The following is a 20662-nucleotide window of genomic DNA, read 5'->3' on the forward strand; positions in this document are numbered from 1 at the left end:
CACAAACATTTGGGCATGAAATGCAAAGTTTTGAGGAAAAAGTTAAAGAAAAAGGAGACTGCGTCAAGTCCAAAGTCTAAATAATGTAATAGCATTAATTGCATATTTAAATTATGAGTAAAACATTTTTATCTATAAACTATAAAAACGCAAAGCAGATAAGACTAAGCAGACAAGCCCGGCTCACGGACATTTCAAAACGATGAACAAGGTGTGTTCTCATATGACAATAAGCAACAAAAAGAAGGAATTTGGAGAATCAAGAAAAGTTCACTGAAAGCAAAAATAAATAAAAATTTTAAACGGCAACAAAAATCACTCCGGTAACGGATCAGATTTGGTTGCAATTTGGCTCGGCGCTCCGTCAATACGCGTATTTCGGTAGTCTGGCGTAAGGATGGTGCAGGAACATATATGTCAGAAGAAGTGTCTATTAAAAAGAATTGCAGGAAGCAGTCCTGTTGCTGAGATTGCGTTGCGGACACAGCCGGATTAGATTGGGCTGATTACCTTCGCCTTGAAACAGAGAGTCTTTCTGCCCTGCGGGGGAGGGGACGCCTTTCATCCACAGCCCTCCTCGCGGATGCGCCCTCCCCTCGCATTCACTTGCAAATCGCTGTGTGCTTGCAAAAGCCAGCGCTTCCCCAGTCTCTAACCTTCCCATGGCGAGCGCTGCAGCTCTATCAGCAGAACCTTTCTCTCCGTGTGAGGAAGGGCTTTTTTCCCCTCCTCCTTTCTCTCTTTTTTTTTTTCTTTCCCCTTAATCAGAAGCACTGAATGAAAGCCAATCAGAGAGAGCTCGCCCTCCGTTTTCTTCAGTTCCCTACCGTCCAGAGTTAAAAGTGATGCTGAGAGAAAGCTTGAGTTAGATTGAAGTAGAATCAGTGATAGAAAATAACAGGAGAAAACAAACAAAAAAGGAGACCTTGTGACAGTTTCTCCAGGATTATTTTGGCTGGAACCAACTTCCGTTACCCAGAAGCTGATAAAAAAGGTAGGAAGACTTCGTTTCTCTCTCTTCTTCTTCTTCTTCTTCTTTTTTTTTTTTTCTTTTTTAACTCCCTTAATGTCTTTTATTTTCTTTCTCTTGGGGGAAAATATTTGTTTTTAAGTTGTATTTAATAATTACTTCCAAGTAATTATCTTTAATATATGCATAAGTTAGCATAAAACTCTGCATATTGGATTCTAGAAATAACTGCTTTGAATACCTATAGCGGTAATGTAAAACTGGATAAATTATATATTATGCTCAACAGTGGGTCATGATATTAAAGTTGTGAATGTATTCACTCTGAACAAATGCTAAAAATGTATTATGGAGTGTAATTTATCATGCTCATACTTGCTCATCTTTATTTTAAAAATCAGTTGAAGAGAGAACATTGTTGCTGTGAACTCTTAACATGTAACATTACTTTGCATTCCATACGAATGGATTCACTCTGCACTTATTTGTAGTCATAGTTCATTGTACCTTCAATATAAAGAGAAATGACAGGCGGAAGACAGATTCCTTGAAACTGTCAATGGTCCCTAAGCATCTACATAAATAAAATAGATTGCCATTCATCAGAAATAGAATAGGCATAATTCCTATATTCACATTTTACGTCTCAGTCAGAAGTATGAGGGGGGAAGATGAAGGGGGGAGATGAAATGCATGTAGTCAGCAAATGCAGCATTTATTGTCTCTGCTGCAATAAAATCCATATTTTATGTGGTGTTAAATTAATGCAGCACCTTGCAAGTCTAAATGCCTGTCCCCAACAAGTAACTATTGATAGCACTCTAAGTATGGGCAAAAGCAGTAGTCTGAAAGTATTTTTATGCCACTACAGTAAAAACCTCCCATCTCCTTACCATTAAAAAGGGGAGTTTACAGGTACAGTCAAAACAAATATCATTTAAAAACTGACCTATCATCTTTTGCTTCCAAAAAACAGTATAACTGTGGGTCTTCATTCCAGTAAAAGATTCTAATATCCAAAACTGCCCAGCCATTACTTTAGCTGTTAAGAGATGCATTATTTTTTCTTCTTCTTTTCTTGAAGGATCTGTATTAAAAATAATCTGCCCTCTGATGCTAACAACTGTTCTACTTCAGTGCGTATGTTACTAGACTCTCGCCCTCCACACCATGCCCCTCTCTATCCTTCTTTAAAACGTAGCTACAAGAGCCTCTCTGTGGTGAATACCACTTGGCAAGAGTGTGCTCATTTTTTAGGTCTGGTATGGTGAGGATTTTTAATTAGTAGAACTTTCATGAAAACGTTATGTCATCGACAAGAGCTCTAGGTTCATTTTTTGTTAAAGTGATGAAGAAAAAAGGAAGAGGTTGTGTCATAGATAAATAGGTAAATGATAGGTTGCATAGGTAATCTGCCTGGCGCCCTTTCCCGGAAGAGTAATAAATGTGGCACATATGTATTCAATGCATAAGCAAATAGTGGTTTATCGGGGGGTGGGGGGGCACAGCCAAGGGATTAGAGAGTGCACAAATATAAGCAGAGTGTGTCTGTGGCTTAGGGACACATCAAATACAAATCCATTCTGATGGTAAAAACAAAGAAATGCTTCGTGCGTTTGTGTTCACTTTTTTTCTTTGGGCTGTGTTTTTAAAAGTATGAGTCAATGTCTGCTTTCATTAAATCAGATACTTCTTTGCTTTCAAACGCTTGCTGCTAACAAATTGACTTCCCTGGTGAATACATGTGCCTTCCCTGACTCCAATCAAAGAAGAGAATTCCATACCCTTAGATGTCTAGAAAAGGAAAAGAAGAAGGGAAATAGGAAAGGAGCGAATAATCTGTATGACATCCACATACATATGCATTTGTGTGAGATCAGTGGTTAAATTGCCTGGTCCTGGTCTGTGCTTCAGATGATGTTCCTAGATGTTTATAAAAACTAGCTGTTTATTGATAAGAACAGTACTACACAGCTATTCAATTTAATATGACACTGCTAGATTTTTTCCTACACTGAGATTTTCTTTAAAAAAAAAGGAATAAAGGGATGGAACACTGATTTTCTACCTAGAGAGAGATACATTTCTGGCACATTATTAGGAAAGTTAGTGTAATCTGAAAGAGGTATGATTATTTTTTCTTGTTGAAAAAGGGAATGTTTGAAAATGAAAAGGTTTGTTCCAAAATTTGTGGACCCTGTTCACACTCTAGGATGCGTTTCTTGATCTTCACTTAATTTCCCATTTAAGCAAATAAGTGAGGCAGAGTATATATTACCTGGGAGATTTCTGGACACATGACTTATTTCCTGTTTCTTAACCTACTTTGCAGCCGGTGATAACACTGGGTCCTCCTGGAATATGTCATTTTTATACCCAATCATTCCGCTAGGCTGCAGCACAAGAACAGCGTTAGCTCCCATGATGCTGATTCAGCAGCCAGGTGAACCACATTTTTAAGTGTTATTATCAGTAACGGCGTTGCATAGTTAGCAGTTAATACCAATGAGAGATATAAACCCAACTACCTCTAGTCTAGCCCTTGAGTTTCAAAAGCATTAGCCGTAATATCTTCTTATTTCTACTATGCAAATTACATTCTAATACTGTTGCCACGTTAGACATGCTTGTAAATTACTGAAACAAAGTGACAAAGTATTAAGTAAAGAAATCTAAAAATTATTTATGCCAACCATCAGTAATTTTATGCAGATATTTGATCTCCAAATTTCAAGTCTATGTTTGAAAACTTCTACTTTTGATTAACCTAGAATATTATCTGGATAGTATTTCAGAAAAGTCACTTTACTAACCAGATAATATTTAACAGTCATTTCTGAAATAGGCTGAAGTTGAAAACTAACTAGCAAGAAATGTGCCCTCATTCTTGTTAGGCTTTTACAGAGCAGTGGTGACATTGGTGAAGCATTGTACTAAGTATATATGGTCCGTATTATGCATATTTTGAAAAAAAATCAGTCCAAGTAATAGCATTATGAATACATGTTTGAGAAGTGAAAGTTAACATAGGAAAATCGGTTTTCCTTTTCTTGACACTACTGAGGATGAGTTCATCAATAAAATTTCATTTTGGCATAAGTACAATAACCTGAAATATGCATGTAGAAAAAATGTCCTGTATTTAAACATTTTTCAATCGGCTTTCTTTTTTTCTAGTTAAAGCATTTGGATTATGTTTACAGAGCACTAATATAACATTCCTTGCTTTTATCCCAATAAGTTCAACACTCAAAATTACAGATTTTTTTTCATGCATAAGAATGAGAAAATTTCACAAGGAGTGCCTGTTTTCGAAGATAACAACCTCAGCTCAGGGTCACCTCTGTCCTCTTCTTCCTTTCATGCCCTACAGCAGCCTCACCTCACTTGACATTTTAAGATGAGACCTTGAGCTCTTTGAAAATCCAGTTGTGGTGTCTTTTGTAAGGGTATCTAAAGCATATGAGGCCATGTTTGCCTTTGCCATGTCTTCTTTGTCACTACTCAGTCCAACTAACTCAAGAGGCAAACATCGTGAGAAAAGCACATCTAGCACTTTAAAGTTGTAGATTTCTGGGAATGCATTATCCTTAATGTAACGTGAACATCGATCCATTAAAATAATCTGACAGTTTTAAAAAATTGTTTCAGTATAACTTTTGCTTAACTCTTTATTATAAGTGCAACTTCTCACAAAAAGTAACGATTTTGTAAAGAATAAAGGTACTTTGATTTCACTAATGTCTTTATATTTTTATCCTATTTCTCTCTTGCAATACCTGTGATGTTCTGTCCTCTGTATTACTAAGAGACATTTGTTAAACATTACCGTGTTAGTGGTGGATGTAGAGAAAGGGAAAGCTGAAAACTGAGTAAGAATGAATAAAATAAAATTCCAGTTTATCTCATTTTAGAAAATAAAATGTAGCCTTCCTTGAAAATAATGACTACCTGTGGGAGGTTGAAATACCTTCATATGACAATCCCTGGTAGTAAAGGGATATCCATCCTTAGAGAGTTTGTCAGTAACATTGTAAAGCACTTTACCAAACCATGTGATCTCAGTTTTCAATTCCCCCTCCCTTTTATAGAAAGCAACCTTGATTCTAAATATCAATATAATGCAGAAATATGAATTAAAGTTAAATAACGTTGTGAGCTTCAGGACAGGATTAAGCAATAGGCTATAAGGTATAATGCAACATCATTTCACAACAGGAAATTCAGCAGTAAATGACATGTCTAAACACTTCAGAGCCTGCTGATTCTCAGAAATTTAGCACTGCTCTCTCTCCCTCTCTTTCTGTCTCTCTCTTCCTCCCTTTCTCCCTCCCTCTTCCCCCATCCATCTCCCTCCCTCTTTTTCTTCCCCCCTCCCTCATTAATGACAATTACAAAAGTCCTTGATTGAATTTCCCATGTGCTTTTTTATATTACCCTATATGAAATAATATTTCTGTAAATCTTGTGATTTTTATGATCAGTATTCTATCATTTGCCACATTATAAACTGGATTTATTACATTATCCTTTGCATTATAGCACAAAGTATATGACAGTTCGGTTAACTAGAGCATGTCTTTTAAAATGAAAGCGATTCTTATGGATATGATAACACCTAGGCTTTTAAGGAATTGAAATTGGCACCAATGTAGTTTACTGCACTAGCAAGCAAAATATGGGAAATTCAGCATCTATTAATGAAATGACTTCTCCAAAGTATCCGAATGTAGAATGCATAGACATGAGTTATTATAATCAGTGTGTCAGTTATTGATTGGGAATCTTTGTTGATTTACTGTAACAGAGGATATTGAAATAGTTTGACAGAGTCCTGATTTAAAAAATAAATTTAACGTAAATTGTGTGTTTCCAGAAAGCAGACTTTCATTAGACATGTTGATTCTTCTTTGTTGTAAGATACAGATATTACCAGTGTGTGATCTAGAAATGTACACTGATATATAATGAGGAAATGTCTATTCTGGATAATGTAGAGTCATGAACTACCATTGCTCCTTCTTGTTTCCACCTGGAAATGAGGGAAACATATACTGGAACAATAATCAAGTTCAGCAGAATGTGTGGGAACTTAAAATAATCAATAAACTGAATAAAGTAAATGTTTTAACTTGGGTTATTCTGGTAATTCTGTACAATGTTCACATAGTATTCAAAAATACAAGCGTTTAAGTTGATTATATGAATAGAGCAAAGGCAATCAACGTATTTGCCTAGGTTATTGAGTACCTTTTATGCATAATCCTGCTAATATCATAAGTTTTGAAAATGTGACCGATTACCCTTTTTCATGTAAATCTACTCCCAATAAAATGAAGTTAAATCAATTCCATTTGAAAACTATGTAGCTTCTGGGACTTTTAAAAGTAATGAATGTTTCCATAATTCTTGAATCAGACTTCAAATTTAAATGAAGTACCGTAAGGTTTCTGGAAAATTTGACTTCTAGGCATCAGCTTTAAATTGATAGCCTTATATTTAGGTAGATTTGAAAATATTTGGACTATCTGAGGGACTTTAATGGTTTGGTGTTTACCGTGTAAATCTTCTACATGTTAAGTATATTCATTAGTTTTTTATTTAAAGTATTTGCTTTAAATAAACTAAAAAATTAAAATTTTATCACCTCTAACTCATTGGCTTAAATCTATTGCTAATAAAATAAAGAATCTGAATTACATGTACTTTTAATACCAACAGTGTGGTGGTTATTTGCTTTAACAAAGACATAAAGAAAAGAAACCACTGGAATAAAAGAAAGTCTATATTACCTTATTTAATCAAATGAGCAGAAATTGAGTACATGGTGATTAACCATTATCCTAGTTAAGTAGAAATTTCTTCTTCTTTTTTTCTCCTTTTTTTGTCTTCCTCCTAAAGCTTGATAACTTGGGGGTTATTCCTGCTCTGTAGTGTTGAACCATATTGTGTCCCTAGAGTGACTTTTCAATATGTAGTCTCTGGAGAGTGAAAACCACGAAGACACACATTTATTCTGTCTGCATGTAGCTTCCTAAATTTGAAGAAAAGCCATTCCCCATGAACAAGAACCATGGAAAGTCTTTATTTTTTATGCCCTCCCTTCACCAAGGTTTCCGTTATTCGTTTGGAGATTTGCTCAAAATTTCATCTTAAGTACAGGCATGTACTTAGAAGCCCTTTTCCCTCTTTCTCCCCTTCTACTCTTTTTTCCTGTTGGAGTGAAGAGCGGGGATTTTCTGTAGAATTTCTACACTAAATAAATACTTTTTTTCCTACTGACGTAAAGCTTTTTAGAAGGGTGCAATTAAAAAAAATGAGAATGCTACATTTTTGTAACACTCTCTTCTCTTCCAGCTACTCTCACTTTTAAAATATATGCCCTAATTTTCCAACATTTAATAACTAAATGGTTCTACATATTCTTTTTTTTAAAGAGATATCTAGCCTGCTTTAAAAAAAAAAAAAAAAAATTGGCACCTGAGCTAACAACTGTTGCCAATCTTCTTTTTTTTTCTGCTTTTTCTCCTCAAATCCGCCCAGTATATAGTTGTATATTGTTTTAGTTGTGGGTCCTTCTAGTTGTGGCATGTGGGACGCCGCCTCACCATGGCCTGATGAGCAGCGCCATGTCCACGCCCAGGATCCAAACCGTTGAAACCCTGGGCTGCGGAATCAGAGTGAGCGACCTTAACCACTCGGCCAGGGGGCCAGCCCTACATATTCTTTTTTTATTAGTTTGTAAAACTGCATTATCTTTGAAATAGACACAAGTATTTATTTTCAATACTAAACAAAAGAAATACTTGGGAAGTGAAATATCTCTAAAGTCTAAGTTAAAAGAAGTAATTTCTTTACGAAACGTTTTTTTCTTGGAGTTGGATTATCCTCTGTCAGAATATGAAATCTGAACCAAGTGAGGGAAAAACATCTTTTCTTTTTTGGTACAAAGATCTGTGTTAGGTGTATACCATCTCTTGGGCATCCAGACCAATGGAGATGTCAAGTTAGAGAAATGGTAACCATAATCTTGACTTCAGAGCAAAGACATTCATTCACTTCACTTTATAGATAGGGGCTGCATCAAACCCATTTCTAGGTAAGTCCAAGATGAAAAACGTGTGGATGAGAAGAGCCTTGTCCTTTCTAGGAAGCAAATGAAGACATTGCGTATAAACCCTGTTCTCAAAAAAATCACTATGGAAATTTTCAATTTTTGATAGTGCTAACAGACCAAGTACTATGATGATGCAAAATTCACAATCGTTAATTTACCTGTCTCTTGATTTTAGGCTATCATATATAGCTATTTATTCTTTTGCATGTGTTATATTTTCTTTTGCATTTTCCTTTATAATTTTAAATGATCTGGCATCTAAACAGTAACTTCCTCCATTTTCCTCAGCTTCTAATTAATTCTGTTTATTTTGGAGGAGGTTGCTAACAGCCATTTCCTTAGTACCACACCCAGGGACAGGACGTAAGGATGAATCCAATACGAATTTTCTGCTTGAGGAGAAGTGGTCCTCATGTGAGATATTCACCATTAAATATCATATGATCTATAATAGAAATAGTAGATATGTTCTAAAACTTTCCATTTTTATGGAATAGTGGTCAATTAGATAGCAGGGTATCATTTTGCAGTCGCCTATTCCTCTGCCTAACACAGGGACTTCAGGTTTGATTTTCTGTTGTATAAGCAACTGAAGAAACCTCTCAGTATCTTATTTCATTCATTCATTCCTTCATTCATTCCTCCATTCACCAAGTATTCTTACCGCCTAGTAAGCCAGACACTGTGCAAGCAGCCAGAGATACAATCACGAAGAGAGAAAAAAACAAAACTTTCGTTGCAGTGAGGTATTAAATGAATAGGCACAGGACTCATTATTGTATTCCAGTTTTGATAGTTATGAGAAAGATGACTACTATGTACTTTTAAAATGAATAATATGGGACTCTAGTTTACCTATTTGTTTAAAAGCTGCATTATTGTATTCAAAGCTACGTGACATCTTTCAAGAAGATATCAGAATGAGTTAGCAGCCTAGTTCAAGGTCTATTTTTGTGTAGCCTCAGAGTCATTCAGTGGAGTCCCCAGAGGGCATTCTGAATGGGCGCTTGGGTTACGAGCTGCCATCTTGGTTGGTGAGCTAAGTTTGCGCCTCACATTTGCAGTTAGCCAATCATCGTCTTGCAGCAAGGACTCAAATTAGAGACTAATATTCCAATCCCAGACAAGAAGCCTCAATAAAAAGGACATATCTGAAGACCAAGTGGACCCCAGCATTCTTTTGCTAAGAATTCTTATGAACGGAAGTTTCCACACTCCCTCAAGTAATTAAAATATGCACTCCATAGAAGCCACTGATTTTTGGACTCAGTCACTCTGTGAAAAAGTATCTCTTATATAATACTCTGTTTTGCCGCAAACAACTGGTGAAGGTCATATTTAATAGGAAGACAACACGATGATATGGCTGTATGGCAGCAGCACTGAGATTGCTTTCTTCAAAGATGTAATGACTCTAACCTAAGTACTCTCACTAAGACCTTTGATGGATGAGAACATGGACCATGGCACCAAGCTGCCAGGGTTCAAATCCTGTGTCACTTACCATATATTGAATATTTAATATTCCTAGTAGTTTTTCCATCTGCAAAATGGGATTAATAATTGTACTTATATAATAGTGCAGTTGTCATGATTAAAAGAAACAATAACTGTAAAGTACTGACAACACCTGACATACAATAGGTGAATTCTAGTGCTACTTGTTATTGTTACTTATCATTTTTATTGGTTTGTTATTGTATGTAAATTCATGTGACCTATGCTTTTTCATTATTGAGCGAGTTTTATTTTAATCATAGTACATGATATGACTTGGGCTACCACTTTAAAATCTTTGAATATTTTGATTTATATCATATAATAATAATTTTGTACTTGAGTTGAAGTGAAAACCACTTGGTGTTTTAATTCTGATTCTGTCACTAATTCTACTGACAACATCATAAATTCTTCATTCCAATTTCTTTTTGTTTGTGAAAATGGTGGTTTGAACCATGTAATTTCCAAAGACGCAGTTTATTTATTGTTCTGATTGGAAAGGGCTAATACAATCTGTGACTGTAATTGGAAAGGACTCAATGTATAACCATTACAAACATATGCATTCTCTAATGGTTTTAAAATGTCAGTTGCATGAAGATAGAATGTAACCTGAAAACTTAAATTACATTCTCAGAATCATGTATAGTAATTGCGTGAACTAGGGAATTAACAGATATGTATTTTGGAAATGATAGGAAGGACCCAAAAAGAGGACAGAAGAGGGAGAAAGCATTAGAAAGACGGAGGCGAAGAGTCGTGACTTTCATAAGCCACATAAACTCACTCAGGTGAAACATGAACCATTTCTGAATATGCTGCAGTAAAGGCTCCTTTCACAGATTCTCCTTCTTGAGGTCAGAGTAATGAGAATTAGAACAAGAATGATGAACATTGGCAGTGCATTACGGAAATAATCCCATTAAAGTTTTGATACCTATAAATCTCAAGAATAATTCTGCAATCTTCTATTACAAGCTGAAAGGTCAGTGGGCTCCTGCTTTCTTTGACTAGGTCCCAGAAACCATCTGATAAAGACAGAATCTACTGCAAAATGTGAAAACTTTAACAGGTTTTTATTTAGACATTTTATTCTTTTCATTCTTTACATCCAAGGTGATATGAAGACCAATTTAAAATCACTGTTTCTGTTTTTTTTATTCCTTTTTGTGGCTCTGTTTATATGGTAATTAAAGAAGCTTCTGGAATGAATTCTATGGATTACGTAAAGAAAATATTAAAGCCATAAAATATACATCCCAAGGAGTCCATAAATCCTTTTTAAAACTTAATTTTAAAAATCCAGAATTATATCACAGTTTTTATTTTTCAGTTTTATTTATAATTTGGGACTAATTAATATATTTATTTCAGAAATTCACTTATTTAAAGAATATACTTAGCATTTTATCTCATCCACCCACATGTAAAGAGGAAGTGAGTCATAACAGAGACTTCTAAACCAAACCAACAGGTATAATTTTGTGAACATCATAAAAACATAATTCTCATTTTTTGTCACAGCTATATATTTAAATTTATTAACTATTTAATTATATGTATATGTATGTATATGTAATATATAGCTATGTATAGATATATCTATAATATATCTATATTACTTATTTAATCAAAGTCAGTCTTCTTCATATCATCTTTATTGAAAGCTATGATCATTTAATAACATTCACTTTTTTCACGGCTTCACAATATTTGGCTAAATGATTTAACTTGATGGCTGATTGATTAGGATAGCTAATTTAAAATATCCTATTAATGTTGTATGCTTTAGTTCATTTGATTTTCTAAAAGTTTGTACTTTCAGAACTAGTCCTTCTGAGGGCTAAAAATTACATCTGTTTCCTCTTTAGTTTTAAAATTATTTAATTATGCTAAAGAAAAAGTTCATTAACTTGAAAATATTTTCCTTTCCTTTAATTGAAAATCAAGGGAGAAAAAAATTGTGCAAAACTAGAGGAGAAATTAATTTTTAAAACCTAAACAAGACAAATGTTGAATAATTAATTATGCAGACTAAGGAATCATTTCCTATCAAAATCCTTCAAATTTTTCAAGGTTTTCGTCCATTTAATATGTTGTTGTGAATGTCTGCATTTTAAAATCATACAAATTATACTTCAAAATTTAATCAGAAGGTTGAAATGAGTTTATGTTTCTGAAGTATTGACCCATTTATAGGGTAAATTGCTGCTAAGATTTCTGGTAAAATTCTATTCACTTGTCTAGAGGTAAAATAACATACTGCAGTGTTTGGAGCCACCTTGTGGCCACATCATAGTATGTTAGGCAATGCTCCCTGGTTTCAGATTCTTTTCTAACGCAACATTGCCCTCGGAGGCATTGAAACCAATGTGAACTTACATTAAGGACTATAAAATGGCGTAAAAAATGGATCATGTTTAGATTAATCCAGTTTAATTTTTACATGTCAATATGAATGACAAAAATATTGTTTTGCAAAAATCTAAACAAAATATTTTAAACAGCGCTTTTGAGGCAAGGTGTAATTTTTAAACTAAAATGTATTTTTACTGTGTAGCTCCAAGTAAACTCTAATGCCTTCTTAGACGTTTAACTTTCTCAGGGCAAAATTCCTCCCAGCATCTTCTGGTCGGCAGCACAAAGAAACCGGGCACTGCATTATTGTGATTTTTGCATTTTGTAAAACTTTAATGTAAATATGCAGCCATGAAAAGCGAAGAATTGAAGCCAGCAACCCCTGGGCATTGAATAGGTTTTTCAGGGGGCTCGCTGAAAGTTCAGACAGACAAATTTGTTTGCTTTCATTTTTTCATAAATACTTCAATAATTTATAAGTTGCATCGTGTAATGTACATATTCACCAAATGTCAAGCCTCTTTTACTAGATTTTTTGTAGCCTAATAACACGCTTGCAGGAGAGCAGGACCCATGGTTACTGCTGCTCTTGTAATTTTACAAGAAAGTACCTGGACTTAAACAAAATAATACAATCATCTTCTAGAAGCCGGAAATAGGCACTTCTAGATTTTTAAGTCTGGATCATTCATTCATTGCTTATAAGGTCTTATTCCTCATTATTTACTTTATTATCTGAAGGTAAGAATAAAGAAATTTGATCAAAATGGATTTTCTTGTTACATTTCCCATAGCAATAGATGAGCAAGAAAGTCCTTTAATTAATTTGTGTATCTATACCTATATCTATAGCTATCCCTGTCTATCTGTCTATCCATCTATCTATCTAGCCTCTGTCTATCAATCGATCCATCTATTGATCTTCTATCTATCTCTTTATCTATCTGGAGACATTACGTTACCATCCTAAAATATTGTTTTCATCATCATCCTCGTTGTCTTTAAAACCCCAGGAAGACTTCAGTTCCAAGATGGACGTGGGGTCACTTTTTACATTTACAGCTGCAATGTGAACAGCTCCTGAATTGACTCTCTTTGGGGCACTGGGATGAATAACTTTAAAAGAATAGAGCTCCATGGGAACTGAAGACAAATTTATAAAATAACAAAAAATCTAATGAAGATTGTCTTTATGTTATGTGTTAAAGCCATGAAGTGACCATCTTTATCAAGCAAATCATTTTCTCTCTGTTTCGAACATGCCAGGCTGCCTCTTAATGTAAAGCGAGTGGTCAGAATATGTCATTTCTCATGCACAGCCCAATAGTCTGACTGAAAACAAAGATTGCTTTGCTTGCCGTTAAACCATGTTCCCTCTGTCAACAAAAGTGCTTCTATTCTAAGAGATATTACTATTGATTCGCTTTTATTCTCAAAAGACTGCTAGGGTTTTTTCTATGCAGTGCTGCACACTGTGTATTATTTCAAATAAATAAATAAAGTATTTATTTCAACTCCAAAAGGAAGACAGAAATTGAAATGGTGTATGTAAGGGTTTGGAAATGTTTAAAATTTAAATGAAACTTTTTGATGATGTCATATTCACATTTAGCGCTATTGCTTGGAGGAAAGATTTTAAAGAATGACTAGTAAATGGATAATTATAAATATAGAGAGAAACATATGGAAATACCTCCCCAGGTGAGTAAAAACTAAGAAACAACCCAAGACGCTTTTAGCTAGAAATTTCTAGTTCCTTCTCAATTTTAGTCTAAAACATAGCACACCTATTTACCCAAGGTAATTTACCCTCAAATGACAGGGAGATTGCCGTTATTAACCATCATCCTGAGACCATTTTTACACTTCTTACCATTTTCTCACTGTCCTAGGGCTAAAAATGCATTGCCTGTAAATCTTAACTTTTTTTTGCCTCAAATATGCTTATTTGACAAATCCTTTTAATTCTAACTGTATGAAAAGTATCAAACTGGTCCTTTCCTTGATTCCAGCTCAATAGTACAGAAGAGGTTCAAATTATCTCTTTCTTTTACGATTCAACTATATTGTAGAGTTCTTAATATATGTTATAGAGTTCACTAGGAACATGGGAAACAGTTGTCGATAATATGGTCCCTTCCTCAATGAGGTGAAAATACGGTCGGAGAGAGCAACATGTAAAGGTAAATATGTTATAAATTGTTTAGTGTTTTACTTGTAGGATGAATGACGTTTTAGGGGAAGTAGATGGGGGAACATGCCAATTTAATTATAGGGGAGATGAAGAGGCACTTGTAAGTACTTTTTCATTGGTTGCTGAAAGGTGAAACTGAAGAAACAGGAGGCGTGGTTCTCTGCAAATCCAAAGACCGATTGGCTGACCTTCTCTCTTCCCCGCTTCTAACTCTCCTTAAAATATATTTTTCTTAATGCATTTTTATACAATTATTCATTCAGTAATACTTATTGATTTTTGCATTATGGAAAAGGCAATATGTTAGGAACCAAGATATGGTAAAAAATAAGTCATATTCAAACTTCCTAACCTCGAATGACTTCTGGTGTTTTCCAGGAGACAATCAAAACAGACATTACAATAGTCTGATAATTGCGAGGAACGGTATGAGCACTATGAGGTTAAAGCTGAGGGCATATGTCAACATTAGAGTACAAGAAAGACTTCCTTCAGGGATGAGATTAAAGCTAAACCCTTAAAGCTGTGACACTTTGTGTCACTCACTAGCTCAAAAATTTTCCTGCACAACTCCATTTTGAGCGATGCTACTACATGGAGGTGAATTATTCTCACGCCAGAGTTGAGCAGATCCACATGGAGTTTTACCTCTGCCACCAAGGAGCTTGGGAATCTTGACCAAGGTATTTGATCTGGCTAAGCCTCAGTTTCCTTGTCTGGAAGATGGGATAATAACATGGCTACTTCTTAAATATGCTGAAAGGATTAAATGAAACTATGCTTATAAAGCACTTAGCAAAGGTGTTTGGTTTGTTTTGCAATTAATAAATTCCTAATAAATATTACCAGCATTACCACAGCTTATTGGGTAAAATCAGACTCTTTAACCTAATCTGATCTGATTGCTCCTTCTTTTTTTAAATCGTTGTGGGTGCCTCTGCCTGAACTCCTGTAATTTGCCTTATGATGCAGACAAGTTGCCCAGCTGTCAGTTCTAGGAGAATTCTCCTTATTTTATGCATTATTATTTTATTATTATTTTTAATCTTTCTAACTTTGGATTGGTCACTCTGCCCTCAGGCTCTGCCTGCTGAAACTCCTCCTATTCAGGTATGTTTCAAATGTGACTTTTTCCTGAAGATCTTCTTCGGGTTCTCCCGCTAGACGGCCTCTCCAGCTTTGGAGAACTTGTAACTCTTTTTTGTATTATACCTCGCTTTTACCGTGGGTCATCATCTGCCTTGAGTTATTTTTTTATGCCTTATTTATTTTTTCATATAATTACTTTCTTAAAACCGGGTTCATTTTGATTTTTATCTACAACCCCAACACCTAACTCAGTATCTCCTGTATAGTAGCAACCGTGTGGTAAGGATATTATGCATAAGATAAGTAGGACATATATGATGGTTTACATTTTACCAGTAAATATACTACTGTAGAATAATTGAAAGAGTAAATACTCATTAAAGTCACAAAAGATGTTTTGCCTTCTACTGGACCATATTCTCTACCTCTTTAACTTAAAGACATTTTCTTTTTTAGAGGTACAAACTCTAAAGCAGGTTTTTTTCTCAACTTGATTATTTATTTATTTACTTATTTATTATCCTTTTCATTTAACATGCACAACTGGCCTCTCCCTGGAACTAGACCTACTGCCTTAAAGTTTTTTGAGTTATGTTATGGCCATATATATTTTAAAATTCTTGTTGGGTGACTTGAATGTGCACAGCAGATTAATAATTGTAGCTCGAAAATACTATGATGTTTTTATGTCTGAGCCCATAAACTGATTGTAAAATCAGTTTTAAATGAGAAAGTTTCAGGGCTGGCCCGGTGGCGCAGCAGTTAAGTTCACACGTTCGGCTTCTCGGTGGCCTGGGGTTCGCCAGTTGGGATCCCAGGTGCGGACATGGCACCTCTTGGCAAACGCCATGCTGTGGTTGGCATCTCACATATAAAGCGGAAGAAGATGAGCATGGATATTAGCTCAGGGCCAGTCTTCTTCAGCAAAAAGAGGAGGATTGGCAGTAGTTAGCTCAGGGCTAATCTTCCTCAGAAAAAAAACGAGAGAGTTTCATAAATACCTTGAAAATAGCGAGTGTTTATTCTTGAAAGTAGGAACATTGAAGGAGACATTACTTCTTTTGAAATATACAAATTGTTATTTGATTCTTTTTTAGTTGACTCTTGCTTTATAGCCATTTATTGTCTTAAGCACATATTTCGCACAGAGCTTTATGTTATACACTAAGATGGATATAATAGAAAAAGTAAGAGACATATGTTACTGAGATATAAAATAGCACAAGTGGTACCCTGGTGGTATATAATTAAGCACTAAAATAACTCTAAACCAGTAAATGCTAGGAATCATCAGTATAAATCAGAAAGCTGAGGTAATGAGGGAGATGAAATCCTTTGCTTGGAGGGTCTCTAGAATATATGGAAGGGGTGGGGATTCCAGAATTTGTATCACTATGAGTAACGACAGGATTGAACTGTCCGGGTTCTGTTGGTCACTAAGGAATCAAGCTGGGTTTATGCCGAGAAAACGACATTTATGAGGAAACTTGAATACTAGGTTAAAGAGTTCAGGCATGATTTAAAAGTTCATAAAAGAGATACTATTTTAAAAGTTCATGAGAAAAGGTGTTATTTTACCCTGAACTCATTGGGACGAATAAAGTTAAAAAAAAAAAAAACAATCAACCACTATTCTTGGCATTTTATATGCATCAAATAGTAGTGTTAATATAAACCTAAATGCTTCAAAATCAACCCAAAACTCTTGTTTCTTTAAGGTAAGCCAAACTGGGAGTGCCAATGGAATTTTGCTACTAAATAATATGTGTCTGATTCTGCCCATTCTTCATCCCTACCAATTTGCTCGTATGTGCTCTCAAACACTGTATACTCTCAGTTAACATTTGGTGTCTGTGATTTTCCTCCGCTCCGTATAGAGTTCCTCATGGTTTGATTGTCGTCTACCACTTTCTCCCACTGGTGGCAGCGTAGTTTTCTCTAGTCTATGTTTGCTGACGGGAACTGGTGTTCCAGAGCTATTAAAATGACGGATGGTCACACTAAGGAATTCACATCTTTGATGTGTCAGATAGTTTTGTTTAAATTCCACTTCAATTTAGGCTCATTTGTGTGACCAGGGGTTATTTATTTCAAACTCTGTTTTGTTTTGCTTTTTTTTCCCTGAGAAAACAACTTGTTCTTAATCTGATGGCTAGTTATTGGAAAAATACGAAGTAGAACATATGTCTTAAAACTCCCATCCCTGCATTATCACCATGCTATAAGAGTAGTCAAAGTTTTCCCCACAGTAAAAGGAAGACCCAGGCAATATCAACTTCACAAATGGACTTATTTTTTATAGTTAACTGAGATTATACATAGAATGTGCTAGTGTTGTGTGGTGTACAGTGCATACTCAATATAATAATTAAACCTATCGTTGTTCTTTCACTAATACTGATTATTTGTAGAAGATAGTAGTTCTGTTATTAAAAAGTTTTAAAGTAAATGATTAAATATTGGTAATACCCATCATAATAACTATCATTTATTGAGAACTTTCTAAGTGCTAGACACTGAACAGTGTGATTTACATCTCTTATTTCCTTTAATCATCTTAAAGATGACAAGAAACATTGTTGTCTCCATTTTACAGATGAGAGAATTGAGGCACAGAGAGGTCAGGTAACTTTCACAAATCACAGAGCTAATAAGCGAGAGAGCCAGAAGGCAAACTCTATAACATGGTCCCTGCCCCTCTATTCTTAACCTCCACCCCATATTTATATAAGTCATGTGTGTATTCCTGAGAGGCGAAAATGTGTCATCTATTTTTTCTACTCCTATTTTCCTTTTTATAAAATTTTTATTTATTAATAACATGTTTATTGTTTCTTTTTCAATAAGAGAAAATTGACCTAAAAATAAGTGGAGTTTAGCATTTAAAAGTGTACCAAACATGCCATACTTTAAGCACTATTTTATTTTATTAATGCATAAAATTGAGTTGTCAAAATTTATGAGTGATGAAGAGAAGTCTTGCATTGTAGAAAGGAAAAGTGTCACTAAAAAAACTAACTCTAAAAGTAGTCATAAATTCCCCAGTGGACTTCATGTCATTCTCTTAGCATTATATACTAGGTTTTTTGTTTGTTTGTTTTCATTGGGAAATAAGTCATATAATGATATTTTTTAATGTACATAGAATATTTTTTAATATGAATAGGAAGATAGTTATAATGGTTGCCTCTGGGTACAGGGGTAAGAGATTTATGTGTCTACAGTATATACATAATTTTGTTAGAAAGTGTTATCGTGAATATGGATTAATTTTTCAAAAAAACTAATTAAAAAAAGCTTGTCATTCATCATGAAGCCTCGAGCGTATGAAAAATCAAAGGTTCCAAATTCTTGAACTCATCTTTATAACATAGGTAGACTCAGTCATTGTCTCTTTATATAAAGCAAAAAAAAAATGTTAAGTGCATGTACCCATGTACACACAAACATATTACTCACTGAGTTTTAGTAAACTGAGTAGTTTTACCAGGAAAACACTCAATAGCATTTCTTCCCTGTGTGGCTCTAACAATAAAGGGGATTTTATATTTCTTTAAAAATTCACTATTAGAGAACCATGTTGAGGTTGTTACATAAACCAGTATTTCTCAAACCTGATTCAGGTTACATGAGTTTTGAAAACTGTGAGCTTTCATATGGTAATATGAATATATTTTAATATAACCATTTATTTAAGGTGAATGATTATCTTGTAACAATGACTCTCATGTTATTTCAAGACCCACTTTTTCATTATGATCATGCTTCCTTTAGGTTTCTGAAAAAAGAAAAGAGGTGGAACTATTATATATCTTAGGGGTTTTTGCCAAGCAAGCTTCAAGTGAGGTTATGAAGAATTACTATATGAATTATTTGAAAGTTTTGCCATATAGAGAAAAGTGAATCTAGAGTGGACTTTGCTGTATTGCATTAAGCTCTAAAGAATTTTCGTTTCAATTCTCAGTGCCATATTCATGCTCATCAACCACTTCGTTTTTATGAACCAAAAGAAACTGATGCATAAAATTAATGTTAGCTTGAATGCTATTAGTTTTGTGATTTTTCCTTGCAATTGTTACTTTTTGTGCCATATTATAAGCACAAATGTTTATCACTTTACAGATAATTTATATAAACTCTTATGCTTAGTTTATACATGTTCCACTAACATTATTCTACAAGTCGTTCATATCAATGTAACAGCAAGGATCATGATAAAAGAACACGATTCAACATAAAAGCCCACAATAAATCTGAAATGATCTCTCTCAATATTTAGTAAAAATGTTGCAAATCCTAATCACTCAGTGACTAATAAGTAATGATGGTATTTTATTCTGCAGCTAAGGCTAACATTTTAAAATGTGATGGACCTCATGCTGTGAGACAACTTTATAGATCCCTAGCACCAACACACCAAGATGCTTTGAAATGAAGCCTTCCTCATACCAAAATCTAGAATGCATATCTGGTAGAGAAATAATCTTTGATACCTTTTCATATTTATGAATTTGTGAGTATATATATCAGAAAGACCTTGTAGCTAAATGTAGAGATTTAATCCAAACTCTTGGAGAGAATGCACCCTCAGAGAGAGTTCAATATATGTGTCTAATCACATTTTCATAATGGTCACTTGGAAATTTTACCTTGGCTGCAAGAAATTAATTCATATGACAGTTAGTTACCGAGTACATATTGTGAGCAGAGTACTGTACCACCTCAACTCGTTTACTATTTAGCCCATCTTACTAAGACACTTGGTTCTTTAAGTTCAGTGTGAAAATCTTCAAGCTTGATCACTTCAAATATAACTGGAGAGAAAGCGGAGCCCTGTAGTTTGACAAAGATAAAATCAGTATAAATGGTATATTGGGCCACTTCCCTTTAATAGTCTAGAATTGATTTATTGTATGTTTTTATATCTAAACCTTTTATGAAGCTATCATATTTTCAGCCTGTGTTACTTCCCTGAGCACTCTACCTAATAAATAAAGTAGTATTGCACTTCCCGTTATTTGTCCTAAATTTATCTCTTAAACTCCAGAGGGTGCCCTTAGACCTGGTATAATGGAAGTTCGTGGATAGCTTGGCTTTCACACTATCCACTGTCTTCAGGATTTAATAGATGTTAGAGTTTCCAGATTGAAGATTATAATTTTTAAGGTCTTCCTTTCCAAAGCTGCTCCACTCTTTTAATGATAGTTTAGTTGTCTTTCTGGGAGCATTTTTTAGCTTTATTATATTTCTTTGAAGTGATGCAGTCAGCATTGTGTGAGAACATTTAGGCACGTGGTTCATAGAAGTTCATAATAGAAAGCATGAGCATTTCAGAATATGGGTTCCAGTCCTGCCCTTTTCACCGATCAAGGGATCTTTAACACATGCCATAATACCTTAATACCTTAAAATCTTGAGTTTATTTTGCTTTCAT

The 20662-nt window shown here is 34.5% G+C and overlaps 1 protein-coding gene across 1 annotated transcript in view; it reads left to right on the forward strand.

Annotated features, from left to right (window-relative positions):
* The first annotated feature begins 343 nt into the window (after positions 1-343).
* Positions 344-20662, forward strand: part of LOC103562392 (cadherin-10) — a 169922-nt gene continuing 149603 nt past the window's right edge. Inside the window, exon 1 of the mRNA XM_008537428.2 lies at positions 344-994. The gene's annotated coding sequence lies outside the window, so the exon portion shown is untranslated. The remainder of the gene's footprint in view (positions 995-20662) is intronic.

The sequence above is a fragment of the Equus przewalskii genome, chromosome 20 (assembly GCF_037783145.1).
Source record: "Equus przewalskii isolate Varuska chromosome 20, EquPr2, whole genome shotgun sequence".
Taxonomy (NCBI): domain Eukaryota; kingdom Metazoa; phylum Chordata; class Mammalia; order Perissodactyla; family Equidae; genus Equus; species Equus przewalskii.